Source organism: Staurois parvus, unplaced genomic scaffold (assembly GCF_062004578.1).
Source record: "Staurois parvus isolate SC_StPar_1 unplaced genomic scaffold, SC_StPar_1.0 ptg000030l, whole genome shotgun sequence".
Lineage (NCBI taxonomy): Eukaryota > Metazoa > Chordata > Amphibia > Anura > Ranidae > Staurois > Staurois parvus.
In genome coordinates, this window is record NW_028317826.1 from 6703893 (window position 1) to 6717011 (window position 13119).

A 13119-nucleotide genomic window follows, 5' to 3' on the forward strand; every position below is an offset into this window, starting at 1 on the left:
GAAGAAGAATGAAAAGAAGAATGAAAAGAAGAAGAAGAATGAAAAGAAGAAGAAGAATGAAAAGAAGAATGAAAAGAAGAAGAAGAATGAAAAGAAGAAGAAGAAGAATGAAAAGAAGAATGAAAAGAAGAAGAAGAAGAATGAAAAGAAGAAGAAGAAGAATGAAAAGAAGAATGAAAAGAAGAAGAAGAATGAAAAGAAGAAGAAGAATGAAAAGAAGAAGTATTACAGTACAGCAAAAAGTGTATCTGCAGAGAGCTCCGCTATTTCTGACAGTTCTCTGACAGTTCCTTCACATTTACAGTGGTTGAAACATTGTATCTATTTATTTCCGAATAAAAACATCTGTATCCTAAATGGAAACAAATAGATACAATGTTTCAACTGCTGTAAATGAACTGTCAGAACTGTCAGAAATAGCGGAGCTCTCTGCAGTGACACTTTTGCCGGCTGATCGGGAAAAATTCGATTTGTGCACCCGAAGTTTGCTAAGATTCGGATTCAATGCGAATCGAATTTTTCCTGAAATTCGAAACGAATTCCACTTCGCCAGGTTCGATTCGCTCATCTCTAATTAACATGTTATATATTCTCTACCAGATAGTAAATGTTCACTTTGTGAGTTCAGGTCCACTTTAATGGAACTCTTAATATTAAAGTAGAACTTAGGCCCTTTTCACACAGAGTGGATTCTGTTCCAATCTTCAGGGGATCAGCTCACAAATCCCCTGCTGTTTGGAGCAGAAAGGGCGGATGACATATTTGTGTCTGTTCAGTTTATGCAGAGAGTACAAAGACAGAGCCTGCTCTGCTGTATAGGAGGCCAAGAGTAAACTGACTCAGTTGTCCATTTACTCCAGTCTACCCTCTGATTTGCTCCACCTAAACAGAAGAGGCCGGATCTCCTTCTTTTTTTTTTAAGCGGACTAAATAGGAACCAGAGGTAGGTGGGTGTAAATGAACACAAGTCCATTTACACTCGTGTAGGCAGGTGCCTACAAGGGGAATTTTTCATGTTAGTGCATTAGCTAGTCTGCCCTTGTTAGGGAAAGGTTAATGCAAGCTCTGCTGTTTCCTAGGCTTTTGCTGGGCTCTGCCCCCCTCGCTGTGCTCATACAAAATTGGGGAGGGCTCTGATATAACATTGGCCACATATAAATAGAAGAAAGAGGCTCAAAGAAGAAGATGTAACCCTTTACAACCAGCAATCACCCAGGGAGAGAGTCCTCGGGAAAGTCTGGGGTTGGGAAATTCGAGAGCCAGCATGTAGTCCCACAAGATACCAGAAAGTCCAGAGGATACTACCAGCCATTGGAGATCGACAATCATGGACTAACACCTGTTAAGGTATGCCTAGGCAGCCAGCTCTGTTATTTATTTAGGGCCTGAACTATGTTACGCTTGTCATTGTTCCATAAAAAGTTACAGTAAATTTTGTTAAACTGTTTTAAAGCCTGGTCTGAAGTTTCTCTGAAGGCTGCATAATGGTTCTTGGAGTATGAAAGAACAGGGTCTGTAAAGCACATGCAGGGTATGAAGCGAGTCTGATACAAAGAGTTAACTCAGCAGGAGGAGTTGCCACAGGTAATGAAGACTGGTGTAAAATGTGTAGCAGCTTGTCATGAAGCATGGTACCTGGCGTGGCAATGGGTCCTCCAGTAACATGGGAGTCGGTGCTCTGACTAGTTCCCCAGTGAACGGTTCCCCAAAAAGTTTCTGATCAATCTATGTAACGGAGAACCACAGCCTGGTTGCATGGTTTCGGTAGAGCAGGAGTTACTGAATGCATGCATAAGGTCCGTGCTAATTTCATGGTGGGACACCATTCTGTCGCTGGGAGAGAGGTGCCAGAGGTACGCTGGATGAGTGGAGATGGCATAGGCTCCCACTTAAATGCAACAACTCACAGATAAGGTATGTAGTGCCAGAGGAACAGCACACTTCACATTTAACTACTGCACAGTGTACGGTACATCTCTAAGTCGGGGTACCACCATACTGTTTATTTCACATGAATGCAAGCCCTGCCTGGTACTGGGCATTGACAAGCTCACAAACAGGCAAAAAGTGCCCCATGTGCATGGTCAAGGTGATGTTGCCCACACTCACTTGTCCATAGGGATGAATGAACCTTCCGATCAGGTCCACCTGAAAAACTAACAGGTGGGTCTGATTGGAACGGCCATGTGAAAGGGGCCTTAACTGTATCTGAGCACAAAGTGAAAACATTATCTAATTCATTTTTAATATTCACAGCAACCTCACCCATCCCTCCATGTCTCAATTCTTTATTTTGTTCAAAAATCACTTTGAACCCCCCCCCCCCTAGCATTTCTAGCTGCAGCCATCTTGAATAAGGGCAGATGATTCATGTAGCATTTACTTCCTGGAATTTATTGCCTTTAGATCAGGCATGCAGACAGGAGGGTGTGCTTAGCTGAGAAAGCCACTCCTCCAGATAAAAGAAAAAAAAAGCCCATAGGCTCCTAGGATGTTTGGCATCCATTGCCACAGCCAGAAACCAGGATGAAATAATAAAAAAAAAAACACTTTTAACAAAAGCAAATATAATATACCTTCCTAACCATTTATTAAGGATAGTAGCATAAGGAATAAAAAATAGTTGACTGAGAGAGTTTAGCTTCACTCTAATATTCTGCAGTAGTGTTATTATGGCATGGTTATTTTATTGTAATATTCATTTTCAGGTGACTTTAGAAAGCTATAAGAAGTTTTGCAATCATACATTTTCTCTTTCGACAAATAACACTGTTCAACAGGTAAAAAGTTTTGGGCATCAAATTAGCTAATCTTACATAATTTTGGGGTGCTGAAAACGAAAATGACCCTAAAAAATGTTGATTGGCTCTAGTTTCCATGATATATTCACCCATCTAATGACGTAAGCCATTCAAAATTATGATGCAACTTCAGCTGCATATTGCGCAATTGATACTGGTGACCAATAGAAAATTGCATGTATACTGAGATGATGCAATATTAGCCTTTAATTGCATCACTTCACTGCATAAAAGCTGCAGTATCTGTAGCTGATTGAAGTTCGACAGCGTCTTTACATTTCGTTTTATGCTTATATAGGCTACTCAGTAATGCCTCGAACTTGTGTGAATAAAGCAGATAATTTCTGCTATATCTGCGGTGAAATAACTTTTATCTCACAAAAAAGGAGGATAACAGGAATGATTAAGAAAGCCTACAACTTGTATTTTGGCTGCAAGATAGGAGACCAGGACAAGAGCTGGGCACCACATATATGCTGCAATTCTTGTGGGACGGCACTGGAGCAATGGTTGAATGGAAAAAAGGCATCTATGCCTTTCGCTGTGCCAATGATTTGGAGAGAGCCAACAGATCATGTTAGTAATTGTTACTTTTGTATGGTGCCTCCAATTGTAAAAGGGCTAAATAAGAAGAAAAAGTTATCTGTGCACTATCCAAATATTCCATCGGCAATACGTCCAGTTCCTCATGGAGAGGGGCTACCAATTCCCAAAGCACCAGAATCCTTCGTGGCTGTCAAGTGAGGAAGAACCTGAAGCGTGTAGTCACGTGCAGTTGTAAGAGATAGCCCTTTCCTCGAATACAAGAGAAAAGCCAAGAGAAGCAAAACCGACACAAACTGAAGACAAAACTAGTGAGAATCCTAAGTATTAAAATGATTCAACTTAGCTTATGGCTATAATTTTTCTTGGTAATCCTATGCAATATATTATGCCATTTAGGCTTTGTTATGTAGTCAATATCACTTGCTTTATATTTGTGGAAAGACATCTATCTATATAATTATTGTGCATTATGTAGTCATTACGCCTATAGTAGAAAACTTTCCGTTTACAGAAAAACTAGAGCCAATTGACAAATTTCATTGTTATATTTGAACTCAGAATGTGAAATTCATTAAGAAATGGATCCTTTTGTTTCCAAAACTGGCAAAAAATTTAAATTTACACATTTAAACTAAAAGTCCGATATCATATTACCTGCTTTTAGCAACATCACAATATATTAGTCAGTTGTTCTGTAAAAAAAATGATAACAGATTTTCAGATTAAAAAAAAATAAATTCACATTTTCAGCCCAAATTTTGAGCAGTCTATGGCATACAGGAGATACAAGCTAAAAAATAAAAGACAAATATATTAAAGGACACTGAAGGGTATTTGTACAGCCTTTTTCTTAGAAACTTTACTGAAGGGTGGGGTTATACAAGTGAGTGAATTTTCAAATATTGAGGTTTCCTTTCATGTTACATGAGAGGAACAGAGCGCCAGGTACTCTAGATCTATAGGCTGTAGCGTACAGCAAAGTTTGCCCTGGAGAAATAAGGAAAGCCACTACAGAGTTAGCTCATTTCCTGACTCTAAGAGAAAAAAACTCCATCTCCCAACAACAACAAGAGAGACTAAAGGTCTCAAGTCTCAGGGGTGGTAATATATGGCACCAAGCACTGGGCAGAGGGCCAACTCCGCTGACTGCCGCCTTTGTTCCTCGCAGGCAATAGAGTGATTTTATTTTACTTTCGTCCAAAATGAGAGATTAAAAAAAGGCAAAATAAAAACACACATTAGTTAAGCGGAACCCCGCGACATTCTGTGAAACATAAAACATGGCCAACTACGCACATGTGTGTCCGCTGAAAGAAGTTTGGTCTACTTAAAATGCAATCAGCTTCTGAGGTGTAAAATAGCAGGAGATGATTTTTATTTTTACTAGAAAGTTGAACTTTTCTGATGATCTGAACAAAAAAAAGATGCTGAGAACTGTATTTATTTAGTTGATTTATGCAGAGCAAAGATATTCTGCAATGCTTTACTTAGGGCATTGAACCACTGACACATTCACAGGTATAGAGTTAAATAAGGGCCAAGTTTTGGGCACACAGTTACATAGTTAGTCTGGCTGAAAAAAGACAAAAGTCTATCCAGTTCAACCAAAAAAAAAAGCTATAATCTTATACCCACAGTTCATCCAGAGGAAAGCAAAAAAAACAGCAAAGCATAATCCAATTTGCTCCTGCAGAGGAAAAAATACCTTCATGATCCCCCGAGAGGCAATTGGATATTCCCTGGATCAACTTTACCTTTAAATGTTAGTATCCAGTTATATTCTGTGTATCTAGGAAAGAATCCAGGACTTTTTTAAAGCAATCCACTGAGCTGGCCAGAACCAACTCCTGAGGGAGTTTATTCCACATTTTCACAGCTCTCACTGTGAAGAAACCTTTCTGTGTTTGGAGATTAAATCTCTTTTCCTCCAGACATAAAGAGTGCCCCCTTGTCCTCTGTGATGACCTCAGGGTGAATAGCTCTACACCGAGTTCACTATATGAACCACTGATGTATTTATACATAAATAAATACATCATAAATAAATACATCAATTCAATGAATACATTTAGTTCCTCTAATCTTTCCTCATAGCTGAGCTCCTCCATGCCTCATATTAGTTTGGTTGCCCTTCTCTGCACTTTCTCCAGTTCCCCAATGTTCTTTTTGTGAATTGATGCACAAAACTGTACTGCATATTCCAGATGAGGTCTTACTAATGATTTGTATCAGGAAAATTATTCAGCAGGTTAGTTCATTTTGCTGAAATTTCATTACAGCAACTCAAAATGGTACTCAGGAGTTTGTATGGGCCCCACGTGCTTGTATACATGTATGACAAAATTGGGGCATTCTCCTAATGAGACGACGGATGGTGTCCTGGGGTATTTTCTCCCAGATCTGGACCAGGGCATCACTGAGCTCCTGGACAGTCTGAGGTCCAACCTGGAAGTGTCAGGTGAACCGAAACATGATATCCCAGAGGTGTTCTATTGGATTTAGGTCAGGGAAGCATGGGGGCCATTCAATGGTATCAATTCCTTCATTCTCTAGGAACTGCCTGCATACTTTCGCCACATGAGGCCGGGCACTGTCGTGCACCACAAGGAACCCAGGACCCATTGCACCAGTGTAGGGTCTGACAATGGGTCCAAAGATTTCATAGTTACATAGTTAGTCTGGCTGAAAAAAGACAAAAGTGCATCCAGTTCAACCATAGAAAAAAAAAAAGTTATAATCCTATACCCACAGTTGATCCAGAGGAAGGAAAAAAACCCAGCAAAGCATGATCCAATTTGTTCCTGCTGGGAAAACAATTCCTTCCTGATCCCCCGAGAGGCAATTGGATATTCCCTGGATCAACTTTGCCTAAAAATGTTAGTATCCAGTTATATTCTGTGTACCTAAGAAACAATCCAGGCCTTTTTTGAAGCAATCCACTGAGCTGGCCAGAACCAACTCTTGAGGGAGTCTATTCAACATTCTCACAGCTCTCACTGTGGAGAAACCTTTCTGTGTTTGGAGATTAAATTTATTTTCCTCCAGATGTAAAGAGTGCCCCCTTGTCCTCTGTGATGACCTCAGGGTGAATAGCTCTACACCGAGTTCACTATATGAACCACTGATGTATTTATACATGTTGATCATATCCCCCCTTATGTATTATACATGGAGATCATATCCCCCCTTATGTATTATACATGGAGATCATATCCCCCTTATGTATTATACATGGAGATCATATCCCCCCTTATGTGTTATACATGGAGATCATATCCCCCTTATGTATTATACATGGAGATCATATCCCCCCTTATGTATTATACATGGAGATCATTTCCCCCCTTATGTATTATACATGGAGATCATATCCCCCTTATGTATTATACATGGTGATCATATCCCCCTTATGTATTATACATGGAGATCATATCCCCCCTTATGTATTATACATGGAGATCATATCCCCCCTTATGTATTATACATGGAGATCATATCCCCCTTATGTATTATACATGGAGATCATATCCCCCCTTAATCTCCTCTTCTCAAGAGAGAATACATTCAGTTCCTCTAATCTTTCCTGATAGCTGAGCTCCTCCATGCCTCTTATCAGTTTGGTTGCCCTTCTCTGTACTTTCTCCAGTTCCCCAATGTTTGTGAATTGGTGCCCAAAACTGAACTGCATATTCCAGATGAGGTCTTACGAATGATTTATACCGGGGTAATATCATATCTCTCTCTCTGGAGTCTATGCCTCTTTTAACCACTTCCAGACCGGACACTTTTACCCCCTTCCTGACCAGGGCAATTTTCAGCTTTTAGCGCTATCACACTTTGAATGACAATTGCGCGGTCATGCAACACTGTACCCAAATGAATTTTTTACCATTTTTTTTAGATAGATAAAGCTTTATTTTGGTGGTATTTATTCACCACTGGGATTTGTATTTTTTTGCTATGTAAATGAAATGTCCAAAAATTTTTTAAAAAAGTGTTTTTTTTATAAAATTTTGCAAATAAATAATATTTCATCATAAATCTTAGCCAAAATTTATTCCGTTATCTTTTTAGTAAAAAAAAAAATCCAAATTAGTTTATAAGCAAAAATTATAATTTTTAACATTTTTTTTTACATTTTTATTTTATTTTTTTATATTATTATTTTTTATTTTATTTTTTTTTTTTACATACTGTCACCCTAGCAGTACAGTGTCACCATGGTGACACTGTACTACTTGTGAGGGGTGATAAAGATTTTTTTTTTTTTTTACACTGATTGCTTTTACACCCATATAGGATGTAAAAGCAATCATTTCTCTTTCTCTCTGTGTGCATTCCTGCACTCATTGAGAAATACAGAGTGAGCTGTGATTGGTCACAACTTGTCACATGGTACAAGGCTTTTGTGAATAGCCTTGTACCATGTGACCTCTGTGATCATTCACAGATTTCACACATAGTAAGCAATGATGTCACAAGTGACATCTTGCTTACTACTTTGCATGTGATCACTGATTGGCCAATCAGTGATCACATGATCGGGACCTCGTACAGAGGTCCCGTCCGACGATCGGTGTTTCACTGTGTCCGGAGGACACAGCGGGCACCAGATCGCGGTGCTGCGCGCTCCCAGGGAGCGCGTACAAGCAGGGTGTGGGGAGGCCGTTTATAGACGGCCACCCGACCCTGCAGTGCCACCGTCCGGCCGTTTATATACAACGGCCGGTCGGGAAGTGGTTAATACAAGAGAGGATTTTGCTCACTTTGAAGCTGCAGCTTGGCATTGCATGCCATTATTAAGCTTGTGATCTACCAGAATACCAATACCAAATGGCAGTCTGGGTGCCATTGTCTAGTCTGTAGAAGTCTGTGCATCCCTCTATGGATATGCCTCCACAGACCATCACTGACCCACCACCAAAATGGTCATGCTAAATGATGTTATACGCAGCATAATGTTCTCCACGGCTTCTCCAGACCCTTTCACGTCTGTCACATGTACTCAGGGTGAACCTGCTCTCATCTGTGAAAAGCACAGGGTGCCAGTGGCAGACCTGCCAATTCTGGTGTTCAATGGCAAATGCCAATTGAGCTCTATGGTGCCAGCCAGTGAGCACGGGGCCCACTAGAGGATGTCGGGCCCTCAAGCCACCCTCATGAAGTCTGTTTCTGATTGGTCAAAGATATTCACACCAGTGGCCTGCTAGAGGTCATTTTGTAGGGCTCTGGCAGTGCTCATCCTGTTCCTCCTTGCAAAAAGGAGCAGATACCAGTCCTGCTGATGGGTTAAGGACCTTCTATGGCCCTGGCCAGCTCTCCTAGAGCAACTTCCTGTCTCCTGGAATCTCCTCCATGCTCTTGAGACTGTGCTGGGAGATACAGCAAAACTTCTGGCAATGGCATGTATTGATGTGGCATCCTGGAGGAGTTGGACTGCCTTTGCAACCTCTGTAGGGTCCAGGTATCACCTCATATTACCAGTAGTAACACTGACACCAGCCAAATGCAAAACTAGTGGAAAACAGTCAGAAAAGATGAGTAGGGATAAAAATGTCAGTGGCTTCCATCTGTAAAACCATTCCTGTTTTGGGAGTCGTCTCATTGTTGCACCTGTTGTTAATTTAATTAATACCAAAGCAGGTGAAACTGATTAACAACCCCCTCTGCTATTTAACTGACCAGGAGTTTGATTGACTTGATGCTATACTCTGATTAAAAAGTGTTCCTTTAATTTTTTGAGCAGTGTAGTTGCCCAATTAAACAGTAAATTGAGATCGGCTTGTAAATTGGAAACAAGCCTGTAGACTTTACCTTACATATTAGCCATGTGTGGGGAACTGTGTCAAACGCTTTTGCAAAATCTAAGTAAACCACGTCCACAGCCACCCCTCTGTCCAAGGTTTTGCTCACCTCCTCATAAAAAGAAATCAGATTTGTTTGACAACTTCTGTCTTTCATGAAGCCATGCTGTCTGTTGCTTAAAATATGGTTTCCAAGCAAGAACTCATCTATGTGGTCTTTTATTAAACTCTCCAGTATCTTCTCAACTATAGAAGTTAAACTAACAGGTCTATAATTACTTGGTAAAGATTTTGATCCCTTTTTAAATATAGGCACCACATTAGCCAATCCAGTGGTACTATGCCAGTCATTAAAGAGTCCCTAAAAACAGTCACTATCCAGTGAATCTACTGCTATTTCACAGAGAAATGGTCAATGGTCAATGGTTCATTGCTTACAGCATAGGTTAGACTTTCTCAACCAGGGTTCCATGGATCCTAGGGTTCCTCCAGATGTTCCTAGGCGTTCCTACAGCAGTGAGCAATTTCTGCCTCTTAGATAAGTGTAACACCCTTGCTGTAATGTCACAGTTGTGGACATTGCATTCAGTTAACATGTGTTATGGCCTAGTTCCCATAGCTGCTACTGTTGAACACATTTGCAGGACAATCCAATCAACAGAGCTGACCGCAGAGCACGCTTTCTGTAGGCTAGATCACATCTGTTCCCTTAACCAATGGCCTACCATTCTAAAGGAACTTTTACCACCATTGCCATTGGTTACTGCAGCCCAGAGTGGAGTTGTCCTCTGCCAACAAGCCTTATTACCAGTTTGACACCTTATTTGCCTAAAGCTGCCCTCTTCTCAGTTCATTAAAGAGGACAACACCCAAGTCAAGTACCACTTAAAGGGAAAGTATTTGCCCTTTCTTCTCCCTCCTCTTGTGTTGATCCTGTAAAAAACTGTCACCTTCATCACTTCCTACTTGTGCATCAACTGGCCCCAGCGAGCACGCAGAAGAGTCCTTACTGCATTTGAATGGACATTGACTACTCTGGTCAAAGAGTTCTTTTATATCAGATGTAAGCCTTGCCATCAGATTCTGAGGGCCCAAAGTGAGCAAGTTCTCTTGTTGTTAGTTTTCATTGCTTACTGGGGTTGACGCCACATCAGGTTGAAGGTATTGGGTTAACTTCTGGAAAGCAGGCCTGCTAACACTGATTGAGATTCTGCTGGATGTGTTGTTTCTTACAGTTGCTAAGAGTAATAATTGCTATTCCCTGTACCCATACCATTCTGTACTGTTTAACCACTTCCCGCCCAGCCAATAGGAAAATGACAGTAGGATCCTTGTCAATCTGGCTGGGCATCATGTGACGTTCTTCCCGGATTGCGCCTTACGTGTGCCTCGCAGGTCCACACTGTGACTAGATCTGCTACCAGCTGTGTACCTCGGACACAGACGATGACAGATCTGTGTAGCAGCCCATTGCCAGCACCATGTGACCTGCTGTGACCAATCACAGCAGGTCACATGACAGTTGTAAACAATGGATGGCTTCCATTCATGACATCCTTTGTATACAATTGTGTCACTAGCTGTGATGGGTCACAGTAATCAGATGCACAGACTGGGCCAATCACAGCCCATCTGTGTCATGTGATTATCCATGGCCAATCACAGCTAATCACAACAAAAAAACCTGAATGAATCGATTTCATTCAGTTAAATGCTTGCTTATAGCAAAGAAAGTATTTGATATAAGCAATCATATTGTGTAAAAAAAAAAATGCTGATCACTTCCCCAAAGTAGTATAATGTTACTATGGTAACATTGTACTACTTTGGTCATAGTGTAATATGAAAAGAAAATGCTAAAAAAAGAGAAAAAAATTTGATAAAAAACAATAATAATAATAATAATAATAATAATAATAATAATAATAAAATAAAAAAAATTATCAATTGTTTTTGTACTGTCACCAGTCAGTGTCCCTGATCACCGCCACACCAGTTATATGATTACACTGTGCTGCACTGGTGACAGTAAAAGAAAAATTGTGAAAATAATTTTTTTTATTTTCTTCATTTTCCACAAAATTATGGCAAAGAAATTACAACTTCAAAAAACTCGCCATGCCTCTTATGAAATACGTTGGACTGTCTACTTTGCAAACAGGGGTCATTTAGTGGATATCTATATTGTTCCGACATTTTTCGGCCTCAAGAAATTAGATCGGCTGTCAGTACTTCATGATTGATCAATTTTCAGATACAGTATGTCCCATAGTTTGTTAACTCTATAACTTTCCTACAGACTAAATAATAAATACTGATTTGGGTTATTTTCACAAAAAAAAAGTAGCAGAATACATCTTGGCCTAAATTTATGAAGAACAATTATTTATTTGCACATTTTTAAAACAGAAACAAAGAAAAACTTTTTTTTTCCCAAAAACCACCAAACGAAAGCTCTAGTTGTGTGAACAAAAATGATTCATATTTAGTTTAGGTACAGTGTTGCATGACCACGCAATTGTCATTCAAAGTGTGAGAGTGCTGAAACCTGAAAATTGGCCTGTGCAAGAAAGGGGTAAAACTGCCCGGTATTGAAGTGGTTAACTAAGTTTACATTAAAGTTTAATATAAACTTCATATCAGTTCGCTCTAATCTGTGTGTATGTCTACTTTCCGGTGGTAATCTACTCTGGTCAAAAGAACCTGTGGTGTCAGCAGGGGTTGGGCTTTCAGAGAGAGGTCCAGAATGACAGGGAGCCAGGAAATACCTCAGTGACTCCTATGAGGGAAGTGCTACATGAGTAACGACTGACACCAGTGATCTTTTTAGATATTTGTAAGGCGGGCCTTTTTCCTACTGACCGCCATTATAAGAAGCATATCATAGATATCGTGATTATTGTCAGGGGCTCCTTGAGTCCTGAAAGTTATTTCAATGGGTTCTTCATGGTAATTGGTTGAGAAAGGCTCGCAGGTATTTAAAGTGGACTTAACAAAATATTTTCTGGAAAAAAGCTTCTCATTCTTTTAAAGGTTATCATGCTGACTCTCTGGTTTCAAGATTGTTAGTCATTAAGGTGTACTGAAACCTAAGAGCAAAAATGTAATATATTACAGACTATCAGACATGAGATCTGTTGCCTACGTAAGCTCCTGTTTTATTTAGTTTTCCTTTATTTTTGCACAGTGACACTATCAGCAAAACACTTCTTGTCCCATGGTGGCAATGTTCATTCACTGTACCGTATCTATAGAGGGGCAGCATTCTAACCATAGGCTGCTTGCGCCTCATTTGGACTATAGAACACCTCCCTTCTCTTCAAATACATAAGATAGGAAGTGGGCTTTCTATAGTTTACAGAGGAAACCTATGTAGGGCTAGTAACACTGTTTGGGATTTCAGTGCAGTAGAGTCACTGGGGGGAATTTACTAAAACTGGAGCAGATCAAATCAGGAGTAGTTGTGCATATTAGCCAATTAGCCTTTAGCCTCATAAGATACATCAAAAACTGTGCAGCGCTAATAATACAAAGTGCACCAGAAAATTCCTTTGTGTACATAGAAATTCATAAAAAAATCAAGTAAACGTACCCAAATATAATAAATACATAAATAAATTGGCACATAAAGATTTTATATAAAGCGCATGATAAAACAACACTATAGTGAACATAAAAGTGCTTGTGTGAATAAATGTGACAGTTCAAATAGAGAAACATCCAATCAGAAGTCTCCACTAATAGTGCTTCATCGAAACAGCAAACCAAAATGTGATATATCCTTTGTGCAGATCCTCCACCAATATGTACCCACCAGAAAATATATGATTATAAGCCTAGCAAAATACTCAAGCTACAAGGACCGCTCTCCAGGATGGATATAACCACCTCCAAAGATGGACCCTCTGGATTCCGGTGTTCCCAGATTCTGCTTATACAATCCAAATGAAGAAGTTGCAAGGCAGGTG

At 39.9% G+C, this 13119-nt stretch overlaps 1 long non-coding RNA gene across 1 annotated transcript in view; it reads left to right on the forward strand.

Moving 5' to 3' along the window:
- Positions 1-1185: 1185 nt before the first annotated feature.
- The window catches only part of LOC149470860 (uncharacterized), a 61284-nt gene continuing 49350 nt past the window's right edge, over positions 1186-13119 (forward strand). Inside the window, exon 1 of the long non-coding RNA XR_016307820.1 lies at positions 1186-1347. This is a non-coding gene — a long non-coding RNA (uncharacterized LOC149470860). The remainder of the gene's footprint in view (positions 1348-13119) is intronic.